The sequence below is a fragment of the Cryptotermes secundus genome, unplaced genomic scaffold, assembly GCF_002891405.2.
Source record: "Cryptotermes secundus unplaced genomic scaffold, Csec_1.0 scaffold146, whole genome shotgun sequence".
Classification (NCBI taxonomy): domain Eukaryota; kingdom Metazoa; phylum Arthropoda; class Insecta; order Blattodea; family Kalotermitidae; genus Cryptotermes; species Cryptotermes secundus.
Window position 1 is genome coordinate 836,004 of NW_019733838.1, and position 23,018 is coordinate 859,021.

The 23,018-nt window shown below is 42.4% G+C and overlaps 1 protein-coding gene across 1 annotated transcript in view; it reads left to right on the top strand.

The window, feature by feature from the left end:
• The window catches only part of LOC111868199 (protein tiptop), a 549,682-nt gene that overhangs the window by 18,234 nt on the left and 508,430 nt on the right, over positions 1–23,018 (top strand). The gene's annotated exons all lie outside the window — the stretch shown is intronic.

Genomic DNA, 23,018 nt, shown 5'->3' on the forward strand with positions numbered 1-23,018 from the left:
ACAATGGAAGGGGCGTTCCCAGGTTCAGCCCCGATGACGTGAATTTTATGTTCCTTTCAAAATGTTGATTGAAACGAGATAAAGATTCCACAGCGTTAATTGATTGTGAATCTCTTGTAATATGTGGCCCTTAATTTAAACTGACTTCGTACCGAAACTAATCCTTGATACTGTGATATGCAGCATGTATATCGAATTCCTGGTAAGACAAAGGAACGAAAGCTTTACATATGAGGTAGATTATGAAGGGTTCTGACAATGGTGTATAATATTCAAGATTGCTGGGTTTCTGGACTTTTTCCATCGTATAATATTGTAAAAAAATTACACCACGTTTCGGAAACTGAATGTGTTTCCTCCCTCGGATGAGGGGTGGGAGACACTCTGTTGGGTGTGTCAGAAAGAGCTAACCAGTGACTGAGGTATCCCACTACCCTCACTTGACGGAAATAGATCCAGTTTCCGAAACATTGTATGGACAGAGTAAGAAGATGGTAATCCTGAGTGTTTCACACGAGATGTTCTAAATATCCACTTGAATTCAGAATCAACAAATAATTACTATAAATGATATAATGATATAAACTCCGTCCCAAGTGCAAACAGTATATTATATGTCCTTGATCTTGCTCCTTTACACTACATGTTTCGGCCTCAGACGGCCATCATCAGGTGTATAACACTCACGTTGCTGTCACACTGCACCCAGCCCAAAATTTAACATTTAAAAACACTTTCCTTTTTCTTATCAACGTCTACTTCGTTGATATCTGTCTGGCTTGTAGATTATTTTACACACGTTAATTTTTACTTTCCTGTAGTAGCACTATAAAATCTTTAGTTCTAATTTTAAAATCCTTTAAAATTTTTTCTCTAAATTTTAAAATTTAAAATTGTTAGGGTTACTCGTCCTATGTCTAAAGTGCTGNACGACTGTACAGGGTTTCAAGTGTGCATATGACAAATTTAAAGTAATGGGAATTCATATTAGTGGGAAGCACTCGTATGTACAGAAATATATCGGTACATTTTATATTTATTAATTTATATTTCTTGGTGTCATCCCAATAAAGATTGAAGCACTGAGAGAAGTGGGCGCTCTGATTTATTCCCCCCCAAAGTTTTTGTTCGTAATTAATTTATCGTAATCTCCCCCGCCCCCAGTCTCCGAAATTAAATCGTGGGATGCTAATGTGACGGCGTTAACGAGGTATTATAATGGAGATCCTGGTGGCGGTGGTTACCGGGAGTTGAGCGTTCAATTGCCGGCGAGGCGAGGCGAGGCGAGGCGAGGCAAGGCTGGGCTGGCCTCCCTCTCGGCGCGGCAGAGTGACATCTGAAGCGCTTCTTGCTGTCCGTCACTTCGGTGCTACGGATCGATCAGTCCATGCCAGTGGCACGTTCATTCGGCTCGGGTCAGAAGACGTCAGCTGCCCGGGCATAGCAGCGACAAGACCTTACTTCGTCTTCCCTCCGCACCCCTCCCCAGGCCGGACCCCCTGATAGGCACATCACCTCAGGCCGACTTCTAATTGTTGCCTTTCAAGGGGAAAGGCCCTTTCCCGCATTTGTAATAAACAGTAGGAGGATATGCCTAATGCAAGTCACTGTTCAGTTTTATCCACACGGATCTGTTGGCCAGTCAACAACGCATAGGCGTACAGAACAGTTTAGATTCAGCCTGTCGCTCTAAGGGCCAAGCAACTTGACGACGGCTGGCACAATATTTCGGACTAAGAGGGACAAAGTAATTGGATAGAAAATATTACTTCTGATCTCAGTGACCGCCGCCCGAACACTGGAACCATGGGTCGGAATCCCACTCAAAGCATGGATGTCTGTCTGTATTAAGCAGCGGCCTAGCGACGGGCTGATCCCACGTCCAAGGAGTCCTACCGGCTGTCTAGAATTAAGAAAATGAAGTGAAACGAAGCGTTTCACGGATGCCCTATGCTCCAAGTGGGAGCAGTAGGAATCAAGATAGACAGAAAAATAGATCAAATGATATTATCGATGGGGATTAGGAATAGATGGGCTAAAATGCAGCTCACATATGGCGGCAAATGCATACACAAATTGAATTGGAAATCCTGAACGGAATGAACCCCTTGAGAGACCTAGGTGTACCCTAGTCAGCTAATATTATATTATTTAACGTTATATCAACTTGGCAAAGAATAAGAAGAGAGGATGGCCATAGGCCTGCACAGCGAGTTGGAAATATTAGCGAGAATTCGGCGGCCGTGGTTTTTTGAAAGCATAATCCCTGTGTTCCCCTTGATAGCCAAGTAAAATACCTAAACGTCAAGACAGGTTTGTGTGTGAAGAGCCACAGATGAAGAAGGCCGGTGTACAGTCTGTCACTGCTTACATTCACACCTGGATAATTGAACAGAGACAATTTGTATGACCAGCCGATCGTGATAACGATTTGGTTAAGGACTGAAGATTTGGGCGTTAAGGGAACCTAAATGTGTTATCATTTGTTTATGGATATATATGTAATTTAGCTTATGTCCTTGTTTTGGTTAACTTGAGAGAAAGCTCACAGAAATAAAATTCTGCGAATTCTCTTGGTTACTGGTTTTCGCAATAAAGGCAAACATTTGAAAGAAAGGATGTCCCAGATTAACTTGGCCAAAAGAATTATGTTGTACGATTTTGAGTGTCTATAATCTGTCACGATTATCCATCTCTTCACGAAGTCTGCATTTACGAAATATTTCCGAATGAGTCGCAGCGTTACAAGCGCCACTGATTTACAGCAGCAAACGGTTTCCATGGATCGTTTGATGGTAACGTTCCTTAAACCGAGTTTTCGTGTTTCTATTCTGTTGATCGAAACGAGAAGTCTCCATTTGGTGGTAAATTTCGCAACAGTGTCGCACATATCTGATATGCGAAGTTACCACAAAGCATTGTCGGGCGTTTCTTGCCGAAGCAACATATCTTTTTGCTTTCTTTACACGAACTACAAAAATATTCGGATGATGGGAATGCTGTGTCACTGCTTCCATTTTATCACCGAAACTTAGGGCAGATTTCACAGATATGTTGTACTGCAGTGGCCTATAGACTAAGAGTTGTGGGCCCTGTTTCGTATTAGCCCGTACCGGTTTAATATTCCAACATTACATGAAATTCAAATCCAAATTTATGTTTCTCTAATACGGCTCGCCATACAAGATTGAAACGTGATATAAAATGTAGACCTCTTTAAGGGGTTTCCTCTCACCGCACACGATATAGGCCTAGCAGTAATACGCTGTATATTAGAAACACTTAAGGGCTCTTTTCTTCCACATGACAGGAGCACAAGGTGAAAAGGACAGAGAAGAGCAAGATTATGTTAAAGCCTTTATGCATTTTTCTTTGAGATTATGAAACCACCCAGCCCTAAAATTTACCTCCTCCTGTTGTTTTAGGTTTGATGTATTTAATGACAGACAAAGGACGTCAGCTGACTCTAAATGTGAATATCTAACGCAAGAGTGCAGCATAGTCTGAACACGAAACTGCAGTAGGCCTTAAGAAATGTCAAGAGCATGCAATTTGCAAGACAAGAAAAGCCCCTTCTCTCGCCAAAATCGTCGACATAGAAATTAAAATAAGACAGTAAGAAATGTAACAATAGCCAGACATACTGTGAACTTCCCAAACACAAATAGGAGTAAGCATATAAATATAAAAAGTAAAAGTATGAATGACTGAATCAACCGGTAACAATTGGTCGAAAATATAAAGGGGCCAAAAATAGAAATCTTAACATTTTAATATCCTATAACAATGAAGATAATAATTTCAATGTGTGCGGATTTAAATTGTAAAGGAGCAATCCTTCACAAACGAAATAAACTAAAAATAAAAGTAAATAATTCTTATTAAAATTGTCGTAAAATTACAGCAAGAAGTGTAACAAGTTAAACAATCTAGGGTAAAGCTCAGTAAATTATTGAATACGTGTTGAAGATGTAGGCCTAAATGACGGCCTGTGGTCCCGCCTGTTTCCAGTTCCTGGTGTATGAAAGTGTGTACATCATGTAGTCCTACAGCGTAAGAAATATGCACTTTCAGTTCTGCAGATTTCTGTAGAGATAGATCTGCAATGAATGTACCTTAAATCCTTGTACCCGGAAAATTAAAATTCCAAAGATGGACAGTGCTTGACAATTGAATACACATTTCAATCCTTGATCCTTGCGGTGTGGCCAATCCAAGATTCTCAAAATGATCAATTTATTAAAGAAATGTTAACTCAGATCGCCTCTGTGGTCTTGTGGTCAGAGTTCCTGGCTACAGATCCAGAGGTCCGGGTTCGATTCCCGGCGCTACCAGATTTTCTGAGACGTAGTGGACCTGGAGCGGGGTCCAGTCAGCCTCGTGAGGATAATTGAGGAGCTACTTGAATGGAAAAGTAGCTCCGGTCTAGAAAACCGAGATTAACGGCTGTGGTGATCCGTTGCGCTGACCACGCGGCACCTTCTGTCCTCTAAAGTTGGCACTAAACTTCGCCGACAAGCGGCGGTCGCTCGGTCGGTATAGTTCGCTTGCGGACTAAAATCACGGAGTTTGTTTGTTACATAAACTCACAGATGTACATTTGCATGAATGCTGGCCCTTTCATTGTCATATCCAAGTCCAGCTCTTTGTCATAAAATACTTTTTTTCGTATCATCGGTTTCTTGGTGGTTATTTTTTTTGGGGGGGAGGTGGTGGATTAAACTAAAAACACCCCTCCTTGCTGCTCTGTATGTCGCGGCTGTAGTTGTGAACAAAGTTTCTATTGTAACTTTTTTTCTGACGCGTCAGTTATCATTATAAATAAGAGGTAATAAGTAATTAGAGAAAAGGGGTTACTAACATAGTGGAAAATATTGAAAGATACAGGTCGCAATTAGGGTCGATTTTGAGCAAATGAAGTACTGTAGTATAAACCCCAGGGGAGAAGAGGTGCCGGGAGACCCGTCGTAAAATTGTGCTCCCAGCAGCCGTTTAAATTTTCTTAAGCTTCTCCGTCTAATTATTAGATTTTCTATAGAAAATAGATAAACCACGACTTCCAGTGGCTGGAAGGCGGGTGGCAAAATATTGTTTATGAGCCACAAGAAGGCCACAAAAAAACAACCCATCTCGCAAAATTCAGAAGTTGTTACCGAGCTTTACGCTTCCTCGCACATAGACCTAACATGAAGCATGTCGCAGTCTCAAACTAAGACTCTGGTAGTAGAACCAGTAGCTTCAACATTGCGGACACTATAAGGCCCATCACTGAACATGATTCTGACCCAATGTAATTCAGCTCCCGTGACGTGCATCTTTACGTCTCTCTCTTTAGTTTCCAAGTGTAAATCTCCGAGCGACTTATGTGACGTCAATATAACAATAGCTACTCGAGGCCGATAGCAGTGGCCGCGCGACATGTGGCGCGTAATGCCCTCGGCCACTCGGAAATAGCAAACTGGGGTACAAGTAAACTCGTTCCGTTTCCACTGTACATGTGTCGTTATACAAAGGGAGAGGCCCTATGTTGGGCCGATATCTTATCCAAATATTTGGAAGGACATTCCAGAAACATCTCGGAACTGGAAAAGCTAAAGGAGACAAAGATATTACTATCGAGATTATAGTGCAGATACAAGTTTTGGTATCCCCAGTAAACTACATCCTCTACAGTTTTCATTTGTTATGTCTAGGTCATTGGATTTTTTTCAGTTGATCAAATCCTTCAAATCGTACTAGGCCCTGGGGTTTACTCAGCCTCTAACATAAATGAGTACCCGGAATCTTTCTAGACGTAAAGGGCGGTCGGCCGGCGCGTAGGGCTGACAACCTTGCCGCCACATATGAGCCGATTGTCTAGAAGATGTGGGTCCCTCAACATCTCACAACCCTATGGGCCTTCAGGGCCTGGTACAGGGATAGCTTTACTTTTATTTTTATGTCTAGAGCCGGGGTGTGGGGAGGCACGCGGTATTTAGTTGGTTGAGGCACTCTACTGGAAGCCGGAAAGCCGCGGGTTCAATTTCCGATGAGGTCATGGAATTTTTCAATTGACCTAATGCCTCCACCCGCACTATGGCCATGGGGTCGACTCAGCCTCTAACATAAATGAGTACCCGGAATCTTTCTAGACGTAAAGGGCGGTCGGCCGGCGCGTAGGGCTGACAACCTTGCCGCCACATATGAGCCGATTGTCTAGAAGATGTGGGTCCCTCAACATCTCACAACCCTATGGGCCTTCACGGCCTGTTCCAGGGATACATTTACTTTTTTACTTTGCGGTTGTCCTCCAGGTGAATGCCGGTATAGGACTTTAAACTAGACCACAATCGCTTCTTCAGCATCATTTTAAAATGATTATTCACCTTTGTCTAATAATTCGACTCTGTGTAGTCTCCAGTTAGTGACAGTGTTGGTGAATAAACTGCGAATAAAGAAATTATATTGTCGCGTGTTGTTAGGTAACGGGGTTTCTAGGATTTGGCGAAGACCTTTATTGGACTATCGTTTTTTACACTCTCGCAAATACAATTATTCTCAACCTGTAACGTCATCAGCCGTTTCCTCTTCACTTTTACAATTACTTGCACCGCTGATCTCGGTGAAGTGTCATCTGCTCTGCTCGGAGCTCAACTGCCCTTAGCTCTCGTCGGATAAGAACTCTGCTGGTCTCTTGCCGAATACGAACTGTTATTGCATTCGGACTGAATAGTGAACACCTTGTCGAAGGGTTAATTTCTCCCGCTGCTACAAACAATTCGTTGCTTGGATATTGCTAGCTGCTGCATAGCAATGGATGCGTTCCGATTGCTAGCCGCTGTCGCGGGAACGTTGCTCGTTGCCTAGGAAATCAACCCTGACCTCCGGCTTTCTGGCGGCGCGCCACTATATTTTACAGGACAGAGACCTTAATTGTGTAGTGGTTTTGTGTATTATTTGCACCTGATGATGACCAGATAAGGCTGAGACGTGTACGAAAGTAGGCTGTGCCATAAAGGCATAGGTACAGTTAATGTTCTCTGACGGTCGCTTGAATCTATATGCTGTCCTAACAAGGAAATACTAGGACTTAGGATAATCTAAAAAAGGTAAAGTTATTGATTTGTACATTTTAAAATGCAGCTGTTAGCAAAATATATAAATAAGCCAAAACTGAGAAGAGTCTTTTCAAGTACTCTTTGTTCTTTGATATATTATCAGGTTTTCTCTGATTGAAATACCAGGGTGAAAAAAAGGCAGGCTTTTTAAGTTCATCACCTCAAAACCTGTTCCCAAGAACTGAGTCTTCCTATTGGTAAGCGAACGGTCTGGGCGTGTACACAGCCTCGTGATATGTTGCATCTAAGCAGACGAGAATGCCTTCACGTTGGAGTTCATACCACTCCGTTTAGAAACATCACATACGAACATTATTAACACATTATTAACGTTCGAGTTCAGCTGGCAGTACCGAGACAGAACTGATATAACGTGGTTAACTTGCTCACGAAATACTGAATTAACTACTAAATTAACCCATGTCCAAATTTTGTTTTACAAAGTATTGATGAGCACTGTGGAAATAAAATATATTTGAATAACTGTTTACAGATAGATTTGGGCATGCGATACCGTAGTTCGTTGAGACACTATGCTGCAAGCCGGAAGGTCGCGAGTTCGAATCCCGATGAAGTCGTTGAATTTTTTTCAATTTACCTAATCCATCCTAATCCATGGCCCTGGGGTCGACTCAACCTCTAACAGAAATGAGTACCAGGAATTAATTAAACAGTTTTCCTGGGGAGTAAAGCGCGGCCGGCGCGTAAGGCTGACAACCTTACCGACGTCTGTGAGCCGATTGTCTAGAGAAAATGTGGGAACCTCGACGTCTCACAAACCTATCGGCCTTCACGGCCTGTTACAGGGATATCTTTACCTCTTTTTTATTCCTTAACTTATATACACATAATAAATAAGTTAAGATTCATAGGTTGCCATAGCATATGTGTAATACACGTAGAAATGCGTTTCGGCACTAAAATTTATTTGGGTAGTTTCCTAGAAGATACGAAAATCCCCTGGATATGACCCAGTGCAAGCCGAAACATGCAGAGCGGGAATGTAAATTATTATGATGTATTAATAACATACGAGTACTGCTAAGTTATAGGCGTGATCGTAAAATGTATTCCATTTCTGAGGGAGAAAGTCATTTAAAACAAGATTCCTCCGTAATACAGCATCTTTCACGTATATGAATATATATACACACACACAATCTGTATTGTCATACCCACACAGTATCTGCCTCTTTGTACTATTGTTCGACGTTCCTTAAAGAGCCATGTTTCGAAATGTAGAAAGTAAATTATCACGAAAGTCGTCATGAAACTCCCCAGGCGTGTAAGATGCATATGTTGGCTCAGCATTCCTCATTTTTGGCCTCGTCTGATTTCGTCTTTTGTTCATTAATTCGAAGAAACTGCCTCTCTCTCTTTTTATCAACGCGACAACTCCAAAAGTATTAGTCAGTTCGCATTCTGTTTCTGATTGATGTTCATGTTGTAGCCTTTCCGTAAGCATTTTGCTATCTGTGTCACTAACTTGATTCCTGCCACAGAGATGAGTAAGGCTACCCTATTCCAGATCGTGTGCTTTTGGTGAAATAATACTGCCTTATAATCATTTATATAGCCTTGATTATACCCGCCATTATGGGTTTATATATACTCTCTACTTTTTATAAAAAAAATTAAAAATTCTCAGATTTAGGCAAAAATGTCTTGGGGTTAACACGAACATACCACAAACGAGGTACCTCTATAATGAACATAACCTAACACAATTAACCTGACAGTAAGAAACTTTTCCTGTCTTCTCTTACGTGACTGAAACTTCTTGTTGTTTTTTCTAAATGTTATGCCTGTTTTATCCTGGGTACTCTGTGGAAGCCAGGGAAAGGTCCCCGTGCTTAATTAACTAAACACTACACGATGAAGGCGTATGGGGGAGTGGATATATAGATCCACATTTTCTTGACCTTGGCACTAGTTGGAGGTGATTGGTCAGCTTCACGACCACGACCACTTTGCATCTGGGAAGAAGCCCCCGGTACCCATTGGATAGGAGGTTGGATGGACCCCAGAGCCTGTCTGGACGACACGGAGAATTGGCAATTCTTGACCCTACCGGGACTCCAACGCCGACCTCTCGGTCGTCCATCCCGTAGCCAGTCGCTATATCCAGCTTCTTGGAAGCTATGGGTGGCGTAGCTGTATATGAAATATATGTTTGTTCTATAATCCATCTCGCCTTTTTTCTTTATCACATCTACTCGAAAAATGGAAACAGTGTGCTCCACTGTTACCCCCCGTCAGATTACAAAAGAAAGTACCCCCAAGGAATAGTTAGTTACCACAGTGAAGGCCCGCGTCATAGCTCAAGCGGCTTCCCATCGCGACGGCCCGGGTTCGATCCCGGGTCTGGTCAAGTGGGATTTGTGTTGGACAAAGTGGCGCTGGGGCAGGTTTTCTCCGAGTACTTCGTTTTCCCCTGCCAGTCTTCATTCCATCAGTTGCTTTACAATCACCCTCACCTATTATCTGGGGCTGGTACAATAGGCCAGAAGTGACCGCAGTACAAGGAACTTAGTCCCACACCACTAGCAATAAAAAAATACCACAGTGAACCCGAAAGGTAAGTTGAGATTTCGCCTGGCCTCCATGCTGTCAGTTTGCGTTCTTCAAAAACGTAACTTCAGCAAAGTTCTTGGACGCTTTCGGAGATCTGTAGCCTTCCACGCGCTATTTTCAGTCCCTAAATTAAGTGTCTCTTTGTCGCTCACACTTGCCACGTTCATACGGCAGCCATTGTATTCTGAATGCAGGGTGTTATATAGGGAGGCTTATAGTGGTATTATATTATGACGTAATTGAGTGGCTATAGACTGGGTTTGAATTGGTAATCGGATTTACTGGACTCTTAAACAACACGTGACTGTACTTTACAAATTACTATCATATACAGACTAGTGTTCTCAGTCACAGTCTTCACCACACTGCCTGGTAGCGGCTTCCAACGGCGGATGTTCCCATTGCTCTAGGTCCCTAAACTGCCCCCGGCCACAGCTACTGCAGCCCTCAACTGACTGTTTTCGTGCAGACTCTCTCTCTCTCTCCCTCGACTCGGACTGGTAATGGCAGCTGTCCTTCTTACAGAGTTTCGGCACGGACCGCACAGAAAACACTGCATGCGCCTCTACTGTGCTATTGCCTAGAAACGGGCGTGTTTGCAGAACCGTTCCATAGCAACGGCTGTCTCTGCCGGCTTCACAGTTCTGGTTTCAGCAGATATTCCACCATATTTAGGACTGTAGGTGCGCGGTGTTTCATGAAAATCCGAGAATTCGTTGAGAAATTATGATACTGAGATGTTGATACGTTAAACGTAGCTTTCATTAAACACTGCGCTGATGAAAGTGGACTAAGAGTACCAAACCCACGAACTCATGTTAGTAACCGTGGCATCTACTGACATTGCACTGATTGCAGATAAGACGGAGCGTGTTTCTAGAACTGTATCCCTTCTGTGATACAGGTGCCTGAGTCGTTTGGTGACAACGTCATGAATGTCTTCACAAATCGGCAAACAAGTGGAGTAACATTGCTGATTTTACTTATCTTATAAGTTTGTAGATACGTATTAACATTGAATGTCTTCATAAACTGATAAACCATTATTGGTGTTTATTAACCATCTTCGTGAGTTCATAAAATGTTATTGGTATCACGTACGTGCTAATAAACGAATTCTAGTACCGGTCTGCCTACCGTCACAGATTGCTACGTGCACATTTATTGGTTAGGCATGTTTGGATATTGATAAGCAATTTTTAGTATGGAGTATTTTTGTGAACTTATAAACTATCACTAATACCATGATTTATTTAAACCGTCTTGCAGTGCATACACTCATTTATCTCCTTCTCTCCCTCGCACTACATGTTTCGGCATAATAATGCCATCTTCAGGTGCTTACTTATCCACGCCAAACTAGTTCATTGCATGCCTTGTTCTCATATTAAAATAACTAAAATATGTATCTATCATATACATTGTCAAACGTTAAAAATGTTAAAATTGTTCAGGATACCACATCGCTACGTCGCACCTCACTACGCCAGTCACGCCCATTCTCCTCTGTTGGAGCACTCCTTCACTATCTTGTGTGTGTTGTGCTTTTGTTGTGTCTTGCTCCTGTGACTGCGTGTGTTATACTGTTGGGCCTCCTGGGTATGTGTGTCAGGAGGCCCAACAGTATAAGACACGCAGTCACAGGAGCAAGACACTTTTTCAACGGTTACATTCCCATGACTTTGAAAATGAGAAAAAATATATATATATCCATTCAAATCGAATCTTTGTTTGTACATATCTAAAAGACCTTGACTTGGAAGGTGGAGGCGGACAACCTTATTTCACGGGCCACTGCTGGTCCGCGGACCATGAGTTTGGGAAGATATGCTTTATATGTTGCTTTTGTGTGATATAACCTCGCAGATTCGTGCTGTGATCATGTTTGTATTTGTTAACTGAGAAACAATACGTGTACATAATGTGTAGGTATGCCCAGTACCAATTTATATGCATCTCTCCAGTAGCTTGGTAGGTACCGACAGCAGTCCGAAAGATGAAGACAGTTTTCACACGGGTGCGATGTTGTTCCCCAAAATTTACAGCAGAATAGAATTACGACACCTAAAGTTGCCATTTTCGAAAGATGCACTACTGTTCTTAAATTGAGAACCCTAAAGTAAGACGTTGCTGACATTATTATTATTATTATTAACTTCTATGTTTGCATGTATTGTCCCTTCTTGCCACAAATGACATAACTATTGGAAATATATTTATATTATTTTTCTCGCCAGTTAAAGCTAACTTCAATTTTTCTTGGAATTGTTATTAATTTATTGCTATTATATAGACTCATGTTTTGTATTTTGTTCTTTAATTATTTTTGTGTATTTCACTGTACTCGTGCTAACTTTGTAGTTGGCCACTGTGGTGTTAAGTTTGCACGTATATAAACAGAAATTGAATTATTATTATTATTCAAACTGCAAATGTGGTTTTACCAGGTGGCAGTGGTACTACAATAAGACATAACACAGAAATAACACACACAACACAAAATAACACGCACACTCGAACAAAACACAGCACACAAACTACACAGCAATAAAGGACACACTGCACACAATGAATACACTGCAAATACAATTACAACTGCAGTTAAATAAATTAATATTAATAACATATTGAAGTTGTTACTTCCATCGCGTTGTGCTTACTGATTATGAGAAAATTAGTACGGTATAACACAGTTCAAAATGCAGTAGGATATGTGCGTATTTTCCGAATGCTTTATGTGATATTTTTGGATTGTTAGGCTCGTCGCAAGAATGTGTCATTGAAAGCATTATGTAGGACTACAAGAGAAGCACCAACAAAATGTCGCTACCTCCACAGGGATTCGAAACCACAACCTCATGCGTGGGCTGCCAACGACCGTGTCCCTTAAACCACGCTACCACCAGGGCAAATTACTGTTAAGTAATTGTTCCGAGTTAGTCGCGGACTTTTTCGGCTTTGAATCTACGTCTGTATTTCTCAAATTTAAATAAGTTAGAATCACGTGGAACATGTTAAACTGAGGAAATTTAAGTATTGAAGTTCACAAAGAAATTAGAATGAATTGAAACAGTTTCGGATGCATTCTGAAGCACAAAAAGTGAAGTGTTCTAATTAATATAAACTGGAATCCATGTTGAAATTGTACATTTGTCTTTCAGATATGTACATTCAGTGTCAACAAGATATGGGACCCAGACTTACAGTTTTATGAGTATGTGCTGTGTTGATTGTGGGTGGGTGTAACAGCTTGCTTGTGGCGGGATGGATGTGTAATATAACATTGTCAGCGCGTATATACGCTTCTGGCATTACTGCGTCACTCAACTCGCGTCTGACTTTCAGGCTCCAATCAATCAAGCCATTACTTATCACCTCTCGTGCTCCCAACGCTTGACCCCCACTCACCCACCTTGCGTGAGCAAACAGTGTCGACCCTTGTTCCTCTACATACACATTGTGTGCATACGGCGCGGTTAGTAAACAGTGACTCGCAAGACAAAGGCGCAGTTTGATGACCAAAATATTTTTACCGAACATAAGACAAAATGGAACCAGTTTATATTCTCACCTGTTAATATGACCAAGGGGCACGTGGTAGCGTAGTTGGTTGAGGCACTGTGCTACAAGCCGGACGGTCGCCGGTTCTAGTCCCAATGAGGTGGATATTTTCAATTGACCTAATCATTCCAGCCACACAATGGCCCTGGGGTCGAATTAGCCTCTAACAGAAATGAGCACCAGCAATCTTCCTGGGGGCTAAGTGGCGGCCGGCGCGTAAGGCTGACAACCTCACCGCCGTCTGTGAGCCGAGGGTCTAAAAAAATGTGGGAGCCTCGACGTCTCACAACCCTATGGGCCTTCACAGCCTGTTACATGGATAGCTTTTACATTTTACCTTTAACATAAATGCTCACCGAACAGATATACCACAGCAAAGTAATGATGCTGGTGTCGACTCCTGCTTAGTTTTGCGCATATTTCATTTGTCCACCACAAATCCCACTTGACCAGTCCCGGAATCGAACCCGGGCCGCCGAGGTGTGAAGCCAGTGACTAACCGCTTAAGCTATGGCGCGCCCTAATTACGTCTTAGTAAGACTTTAGGAAACCATTACAGAGGGAATTGTCGATTTTAGCCCCAGTTAATTTTCTGCGCCACAGTTTAATTTCACTTATGGCCCTACTTATTAACAAGTTATAATCAGTTCCGCTGGTTACATGTTATCAGGTCATTCAAACACTGGGATAGGAGGTGCAGATGCCGCTCGAGGCCTGTTTGCCCCCATTTATTGTCAAAGTGTGCGCCTAGCGATGTTCCCATTCTCTGTCGAATGGGGCATAGTCCTCTACTTTCATGCATTTATGCTGAATATTCTTTTTAAAAGTTGCATTAGTATTAATTTTCGTTCAGCTTATAGCCTCATTTCGAGTAGTGGAGAACTGGTAATGGGTGGGTTGGTGTGTTGACAGACAGCACTACAGCCCCAGTGGGCCTAGGCCTACCTCCATGAACTTCTCCGTTCACTTCGGGTTTTCTAGATCTTACACATTCGGTAGGACCCCTTGGGCGGGTGATCAGCTCGTCGCAGGGCCTTTACCGGTACACAAACACAGAAGAACGCGCACACACAAACTAAACATCCATGCCCTGAGTGGGAAGTACATAGATATATGCTTTCTCTTTTATCAATTATATTGCACATCACAACTACTCAGAGAAGAAATGTTTGGTTTCAGATCTGTTATTGGAACGCAAGCCGTTAGTAAGGATACACAATGCATGATGCAAGGGGGGAAATCAGTTGATGTTAATTCCTACCTGAATTCATTTTAGCCAACTTTGCATGTGTTAATGTCATAAAAGATTATTGTTTATTTGTTCTGTCTCGTAACAATGTGATATAAACACAGATTAATCTCATAATTGAGCGTGAAGTTTAGGTATAATGGCTTGTGACGTAAACTTCAGGAGAAAAATTGACTAACACAGCAATTCATTGCAGGATGTTAGTGCATTGCGTCACATTGAGGTGGCAGATATTACCGACGTTTCAGAATAATCTGGTGGTTTCTTTTTTCTCGAAGAGATTACAACTTTGGAGGACTGACTGACCGACTGTAACAAATTTGTGACTGGTTAAAATAAAGTTAGGAATTATGAACTTTGAATGGTCAGAATGGCTTAAATTGTAACGCATGAAGATTTCGAATGGTCACCTACACAGATCAGGCCATAATTAACTTTCTGTCATTGTCATTCACTCGTTGTGCGAGTATTGCTGTTGCTAATTGAACTGTTCTGTATATGAGAGGCTTCTGTGATTTGGCCTGCGACAAATACCTTCGCTGCTCGTTCCGCTGAAATGGAGACCGATCTTGATAGCAATGTGAGTTGTGCGGTTCCCTCGTCTTGATGTCCTCATCACTGCATACGCTGCTATATCCAAAAGATTTTGCAGAGTAAGAATCGCTGTAGCCGGTCACGGTGGCCGAGCGTTCTAAGCCATGTACTGTCTTCGCTCGCTTGGAAACCGGGATCGTGCCTTCGAATCCTACTCAAGGCACGGATGTTTAGTTTGTGTGAGTTTTTCTGTGTTTGTGTACAGGTAGAGGCCTTGCGACGAGCTAATCACCCGCCCAAGGAGTCCTACTGAATGTGTAAGGTCTAGAAAAACCGAAAAGTGAACGGAGAAGTTCATGGAGGTAGGCCTAGGCCCACTGGGGCTGTAGTGCCAAGGAAAACAAAAAGAATCGCTGTGGAAAGCTTACCGTTTCTCGCGGCTGCGGAAGGCGTTAGTGTTTCCCCGGCGGTTGAGGCGCCCAGTTGAGTGTTTAACGGAGAAATGCTGACAGTAAACTCTACGGGTAATTAAAAATGAGTCATTGATGAATATGATATTTCGGTCTTCTTCTTCTACCTTGGCGAATTAAGCTCTATGGCCTGTGCCCATTCAGAATTAATTATGGAATTTTAACAAGACAGTTTGTAGGACTCCTTGTACTGGTGAGCAGCCCATCAGAAGGCCGCTGCATACCCCAGATCGCACTGACACCAAAGATACGCAGGCATACGTTGATGCTTCGGGTGTGATTCGAACCCACGATCCCAGTGTTTGAGCGGGCGAAGAGATTTCATGCCTTACACCGCACGGCCACTGTGACCGGTTGATATTTTGGTATTAGTGAAAAGACTTTTTTTCCTTCTTGACTTGGCAGGCGCTACGATGTGATAAGCGGTTTCCTCATATCCGGAATGAGCTTGCTAATATAACTGATGTACTTAATTCGCCATATTTGGGATGTAAGACACAGAGTGGGTACAAGCTCTCCGTACACAGGCCGAAAGTGTTATACAGCACATGTACCGAGATGCCCAGTTTGCTAGATACATCTCACCGTCAAATGGAGTAACAAACTTCTCAGCAGCGTTATTTGTTACAACGATACATAGCGCGTCGTTAGGTGTATTCAGGACACAATGCACGGCAGGGTCAGTTGTTATATAAGATAATCATAGTATACACACACAACAAATACTGTGACATGCCTTTAACCCTCGGTACCTGTAATAGTCGAGCTGCTGTTCTTGCACGGGAATACGCTCTGCGTTGTCATAGTCGACGACAACCAGATGCTAATGTGTTTCGACGGTGGAGCAGCGTCTCAGTGCGTCAGGAAGTGTACCACCTAGGCAAACGTGAATGCAGTTATCTTACGGGCTGTACGGACACCAGCCAATGAAGATGCCATAATTGCAGCTGTGGAACGAGAGCCGTGGAGCTCACGCGATATCGCACGAGAACTGGGACTGTCCCAGCCGAGGGTCCCCGAGGTACATCATAATGAGTAATCGCATCATACCTCTCCTTTCGGAGCGCACGTCACTGTGTTCAAATGGCTACAGCATCAGCTCAAGCCGATAAGCTGTTTGTACATGTCAGGATGCGTTTACAGTCCCCACCACTCACTTCTGGACACTGGATAGTGGGTAACAGGTCTGCAGTGCGTCAGCTTCAGCATTCGGGTGTTGCCTCCAGTGGTGAGGAACAGGTTGTGGTTTCAGCACCAGGGGGAGATATCTGGCAGTGGTTGTACACGACACATCTATGAAGGTAGATTGTACGTAGACGGCTGATTACATGGTCTCCTCGGTCGCCGGATCTAACCCCGATGTTTTGTGGAGACACTTCGAGGAGTACGTTTATGTAATCTCTGCCACGATTATCGGAGATCTGATGGCAAGACCTGAAGCACCTGTTTTGGCGTGTTGAAGAGAATTCCATGGAACGCACTGTCGTCTGGCTTGAACCGGACGGAGATTTGACAATTTGATAGCTTGCACCATTTGACGGTGAAGCGTATCTTGAAAACTAAACGACACAGGACGTACGTTGTGCGATAGTTTCTACTGTATTTAAACAAGGACTCGCACTACGGGTAACTTATGCATGAGTTTCGTTTCATGCCCTAAACAGTATATGCCTTATACCGCTCGGCTACCATGACCGGCCAAATTTACCTTTAGTATGACATAAAACGTAGTTTGATACATTTATATAATTACATTCTGTATGCCATAAGAAGGGGGTACGCGATAGTGTAGTTGGTTGAGGCACTATGCTGCAAGCCGGAAGGTCACGGGTGGACCAATGAGGTGGATTTTTTCAATTTACCCAAACCTTCCAACCGCACTATGGCCCTGAGGTCTACTCAGGCTCTAACAGAATGAGTACCAGGAATCTTTCTAGAGGTAAAGGTCGGCCGGCGCGTAGGGCTGACAACCTTACCGCCATCTGTTAGCCGATTGTCTAGATAATGTGGGCCCCTAAACGTCACACAACCCTATGGGCCTCCATCGTCTGTTACAGGGATAGCTTTAACTTTTTTATGGCAGAAAAAATGTTTTTCGAAATCCGCAGAGAAGATACTCAGGTTACAAGAAGTTAGCAGAGGGTTTCGTCTCACGGGCCCTAGGATCGTCTCACTGTTCCATTGAAATTCCTTCCATTTGCTTTCGGCGCTCGGTAGATGTCGCGTCTTCCCGTTGCAAATGTATTCCGTTGTCTCTTGGGCTGGCCGACTGTGGCCCTATATCCGTTCTTGGTAATTCCGTGTATGTTCGTGTCTCCCCGCCAATCTCTCTTCCGCTACAGGTACCTGGCTACAGCAGGTGTGGAAACGTTAGGTTTCTTGTGTTCTTTATTAAGTGAGATTAAATTCGACTGTATGACCAGTTTGTGTAAGCATGTCTGTTCATTTTGAGCAACAAGCCTGTAATATGAATATGGCTGAAAGTATATTAGAAACCCCATGTAAGTGCTGGACTATGTACAGTTAGCAGTAACACACGACCAGAATATCAGTGATGGCACTAAACAGCTACCGCACATGAAAACAAGTCGATGAGGAAATGTCACACTAAATTTAGGGTGAATTTCGAAGTGTGTCCGTTTCAAATCTTTGTCGCCATGATCATCAAGGAGCCTGAAAGGGAGATGTGAGGAGTGCAAGTGGCCCGGCCCGGCAAGTGACAGAAATACTGGGTTTTAGGCTTATACGGGTACCTAATGGAGGTCCTACAGCATAAAGTGTCAGCCCGCCCGTCCATGTGTAAGATCCATGTATAGTCGTCACAAGGCACAGACGAGCCCAGTGGGGCCCAAATCCCTCTCCGATTCAAAGGAGAGTAAGGTGTTTAGCTTCGGCTCAAATGAGGCAGGCAGCGCCTTTGTTTAAAATGTTCTTGTGATCACAAAATGAGCTTAAATTTGCTGGAGAAAAATAGGTTAATGTATAGCAGAGAACAAGCTCTTAAATTGTGAATATTTAAATACATCTCTTTTTCCTTATTTATAGAAGGGAGGGGTGAATTTTATTCGGCACTGACTCCTATTCACACGGCTACGAGCCGCCACTGGAGTGTACTGTTCACAGGCGGCTCGTATAGAACGTTATAAATGACATTCTAACATCCGTGCTCTTCAAATTAGTTATAACGAAAGAAACTGCAGTCAATGCGAAAGGGAAGTGATATTATGTAATTCCAGAGGTACCTCATTTTATGATAGATAAACTAAAAAATGAAGACTACGGTGAACTCTTCAGTAGTAAACGTTAGATCCACATAGAATTATTCGCTGTTAGTTCATACTTAATGAAATGGGCGAGAAGTCAGAATTACATTAATAAACAGTCAGTCTTGATGCTCCACTATGCGCTGTTGTTACACACACCAAAAGAAAACGCTTCAGCGGTCTAGTGCAGTACAGGAAAACCAATCTCATTTCACGGCAGTAGAAACTGGGCGATGTACTTATGTCTTTTCCTTAATTTCAATGTTTTTCCAAAACGATTGAAGCGCCTTTACTGCGGATTTGTCTGTTATGATCGAGAACAAGAGACATTGGCAGTGCGACAAAATATGTTTTAATTAAATATGTATTTATAACGGGGAAACAGGAAGGAAAGGAAACACCGGGCAAGATGGCGCTCTGTTCAAATAACACATCTTTCTTTGGTTGCATCGATTCCCTGCTTCCGTGGAAACAGAGTATGTTTTGACAGGTGTATCTGTATGCTCGCTGATTTCAGTCAAGAAATATGTGAATTTTGCTGGATACTTGTTTTCTGATATTGCCGTCATAACGATTTAATAAGCAACAGGTCTGATGCAAGCCATACGTGTTCAGTGTATATCTAAAATGACGTTAGAACTGGCAGCTTTTCTCAAGGTTGTACGAGTAACTATATGGGAACAAGTTTGGACGTGTGAGAAACAGTCAGTGTGTCTTGGAAGATATATGATCCTGCAGCAGACAGGCAAAACGATAGAATTGATTAAATAAATTTTTGGATATTTTCCGCATGTGTAATATGTACTTAATCGATCTTACAAAGGTAGGATGCGATGGTATGGATTGGATTGTTCTGGCTCAGGATAGGGACCAGTGAAAGGCTCTTGTGAACACGGTAATGAACCTTCAGGTTCCATAAAATGCTGGGAAATTCTTGAGTAGCTGCAGATTTGGCTTCTCCTCAAGAAGGGCTCAGCTCCATAAGTAAGTAAGTAAGTAAGTAGTATGTACTTTATAAATGTTAAAAACATACATGTACACATTTCCTAGTGCTACTGAGATGGGACTAAATGTCAAAATATTTTTTTATCAAAATTAGTATTAAGTGTACTATCTTACCCCTCTTTTCTCATACGTGCAGATCTCTACATTCGGGAGGAAGGAAGTTTTTTTTTATTGCTAGTGGGGTGGGACTGAGTCCCTTGTACTGCGGCCACTTCTGACCTATTGTACCAGCCCCAGATGATAGGTGAGGGTGATTGTTGAGCAATTGGTGGAATGAAAATTGGCAGGGGAAACCGAAGTACTCGGAGAAAACCTGTCCCAGCGCCACTTTATCCACCACAAATGCCACTTGACCAGACCTGGGATCGAATCCGGGCCGCCGCGGTGGGAAGCCAGCGACTAACCGCTTGAGCTATGGCGCGGCCTGGAAGGAAGCTTAGTTTATTGTTAGTTATGACGAAGGATGAAGGACCTCATTCATCTCCTTGTGTGTTCAGAAGACCATTATTGAGTGATGAAATACACAAGTAAAAAATGTGCCTATACCTTTCTTTTTGTACACGTTTCAAGAAAACCGTAATATCACGGAAAATGTGGGTTTTATTTGTGTAGAGCTCTGGCTCGAGACATCTTTCTCTTCGTTAAATATTTAACAAGTTACAATCGAAATACACACAGAAATACATTCAGTTCTTCATTTAGGGTCCAGTTTTATTCAAAATTGCAAAATGAAGACAAATTTCCTTAAAACTAGCCAGTGCCACATTTGGTGAAAATCCGTTGAACGGTTCTTGACCGACAGTTAGGCAGGTGTTGTGCTCCGGTAGCGTACGAACGTGTCTGAGAAGAAACGGGTAGAAAAATATTCAAGAGAAACGTGTTCTTTTGTAAAGTTGTGCCCAAGAAGCGGCCACTGAAGTTATGTGAGGTTCAAACTTTGTTTTCGATGCTGCAGCGCGATTTTCGAAAGTTGTCAGAAATGCTTAGTTTTGAGGTGGGTCATCGCTTTTAATCTTAATTTTCATTTCACGGACAGAGATTTTCATCAGGAGAATTTGCGACTTGTTTTATCAAGTTATGGGGACTGTACTAATTTAATTTTAAAATGCAATTCTCATTAGCGATATATAAAAGTATGTTCCGAGCTTTAGTACTGAACAGCTATCTCTTTCTTAAAAGGACTGATAATTATTTCGCCTGTCTAGAGAATTGTTTGCCGATCACAGTGGCCTCGCGGTCTAAGGCATGAAATATCTTCGCTCGCTCAAACACTGGTATTAACTGGCTGGTCTCTGTAGTGTAGACATAACGTGTTTCCTGTGAGGTACGATTGAATTTTTACAGAAAACTTAAGAAATTCAGTTTTTAAGGGGCTTCTATGACGTCTACGAGAGTTCCATGGAGAAACGTAGGTGCCAGCCCAAGGGTATATTAATATTTCCAGCTGGTATGTACAGAAATTAAGGTACATGTTACATTTCTTGCAATTCCAATTAAAAAAATGGACTACTAATTAGGCCAATTATTCTCCACACTGGCAGTAACCAACATAATTACATTTGAAGAAAGCAGTCTGCTTTTACCGGTTCTCACGGTCTCTTCGCTTGCGGATTTCTTATATTTTTCCTTCTACCCTGAAGATGGAGGCGATACGTTCCTCCGAAACGTCGGTTAACACCACATATACACGGTGCGAAATCCCAGAAGACTACTTTCTTCATAGTCACCGCCGTGAAAGCCTCAAATCTTACATAATTACGTTTACTTACTAATTAAGGTCAGTGTTGCCGTCTAATGTATTATTGTTGATGAGATAATTGCGAATAAATTTATCAGTATCACAGACAGTGAGGACAATAAGAGGTCACTTGAAGATTGTAACACGTAGAATCACTGAGTTATTCTTATGTGCTTTTAAAATGTAGTTCTGACAACGAGAGGGTGGATTACCAATCTTGTTGTGTTTGGTGATCTGTAATTCAGATACCAATCCGATGTCTTCATATTAAACCACATGCAGTGTGTTTGCCTAGCGACGAAGCTGTGATGGACACAGTTCGCTTTATGAATTATATATGCCATGCTGTTTCATAGGAGGAGCCGTGACAAAGTGGGGTGAAGGAGAAGGGTTTTGTGTTGTAGATCCCTTGGCGTTTTTGTGGCGTAACATTTTTAATAGTATGAATCTCTTTGTATTATTAAAAGAACCAGTTCCAAACTCTCCTGCGCCAAGAAGTTAGAATGAAGGATTTAATATTGCGGGTACATCTTTTTGTGGAAATATTTGAGAAACAATTTAACAAATTTTCAGACGCTGCTACTATAATTTTCATATTGTCACTACTGCAGCAGTCACACACAGCGCTTTCTGTGTTCTACAACAGCTACCCGAAGATAGGTCTGTACGCCAGTTGAACTACTCTGTATCTGAAATATCTTCCAGTATGCGTCATCGTCAGAAAGTGACGTAGGTCGTTCCCCCATAATTACGAAACCACTAAATTCTACTTTCAACTCGTATGATAGGAACCGAAAATTCTATATCAGAGATTTCATAGAACACATAAGACTTGTTTCCTAATGCTACTCATGGTATGATATAATCTCAGAGATGTTCTGGACAGTGTAGTTAGTTGGTTATTGGAGAGGGTGGGTTTCCCCATGCACTTAGGCCAGTATTGGTCCATTGTGCTTCCCTCTATGATATTCTACCAGTCTCTATACCCTACCTATATTGGTGCGTACCATCAGTCCCGACCGAGCCAGCGAGTTCGGCCTCTACTGGCTTGGCGGTATCTATAATGCTTCCCCCATGTATCAGAGGCGTTAGAGACTACTGTTGGGCGGGAAACGTCCTTGAATTTGGCTCAGTGACCTCCTTTGGAGATATGAGGTTATTTTACGTGCCGTAAAGCTACGACACGGGACCCACGGCTTAAAGTCCCTCCCGGAGGACTTGTTCCCTGAAATTTTCCGCCCTTAAAAATTCCGCGACCTCTAGATTACGGAAGCCGCTTCTGGACAGTGTGTATCTAACCGTATTTCTGTTAAAGAATAAAAGAAAGCATATTGCACCTTACAACAATGTTGTGTAAAATCAGTTGCCCAGAATTGAGAAGAAATTGACAAAATCTCTAAAACAGTTCTCTGTTACAGACTCTAAAATGCTCAATCCATATAGCCGTAAGAATAAGTACCATTTAAAATGTTGTTAGGGCGTAAGTACGTCAGTCAGTTCAATTACATATAAAAGTTTTGCTACAAA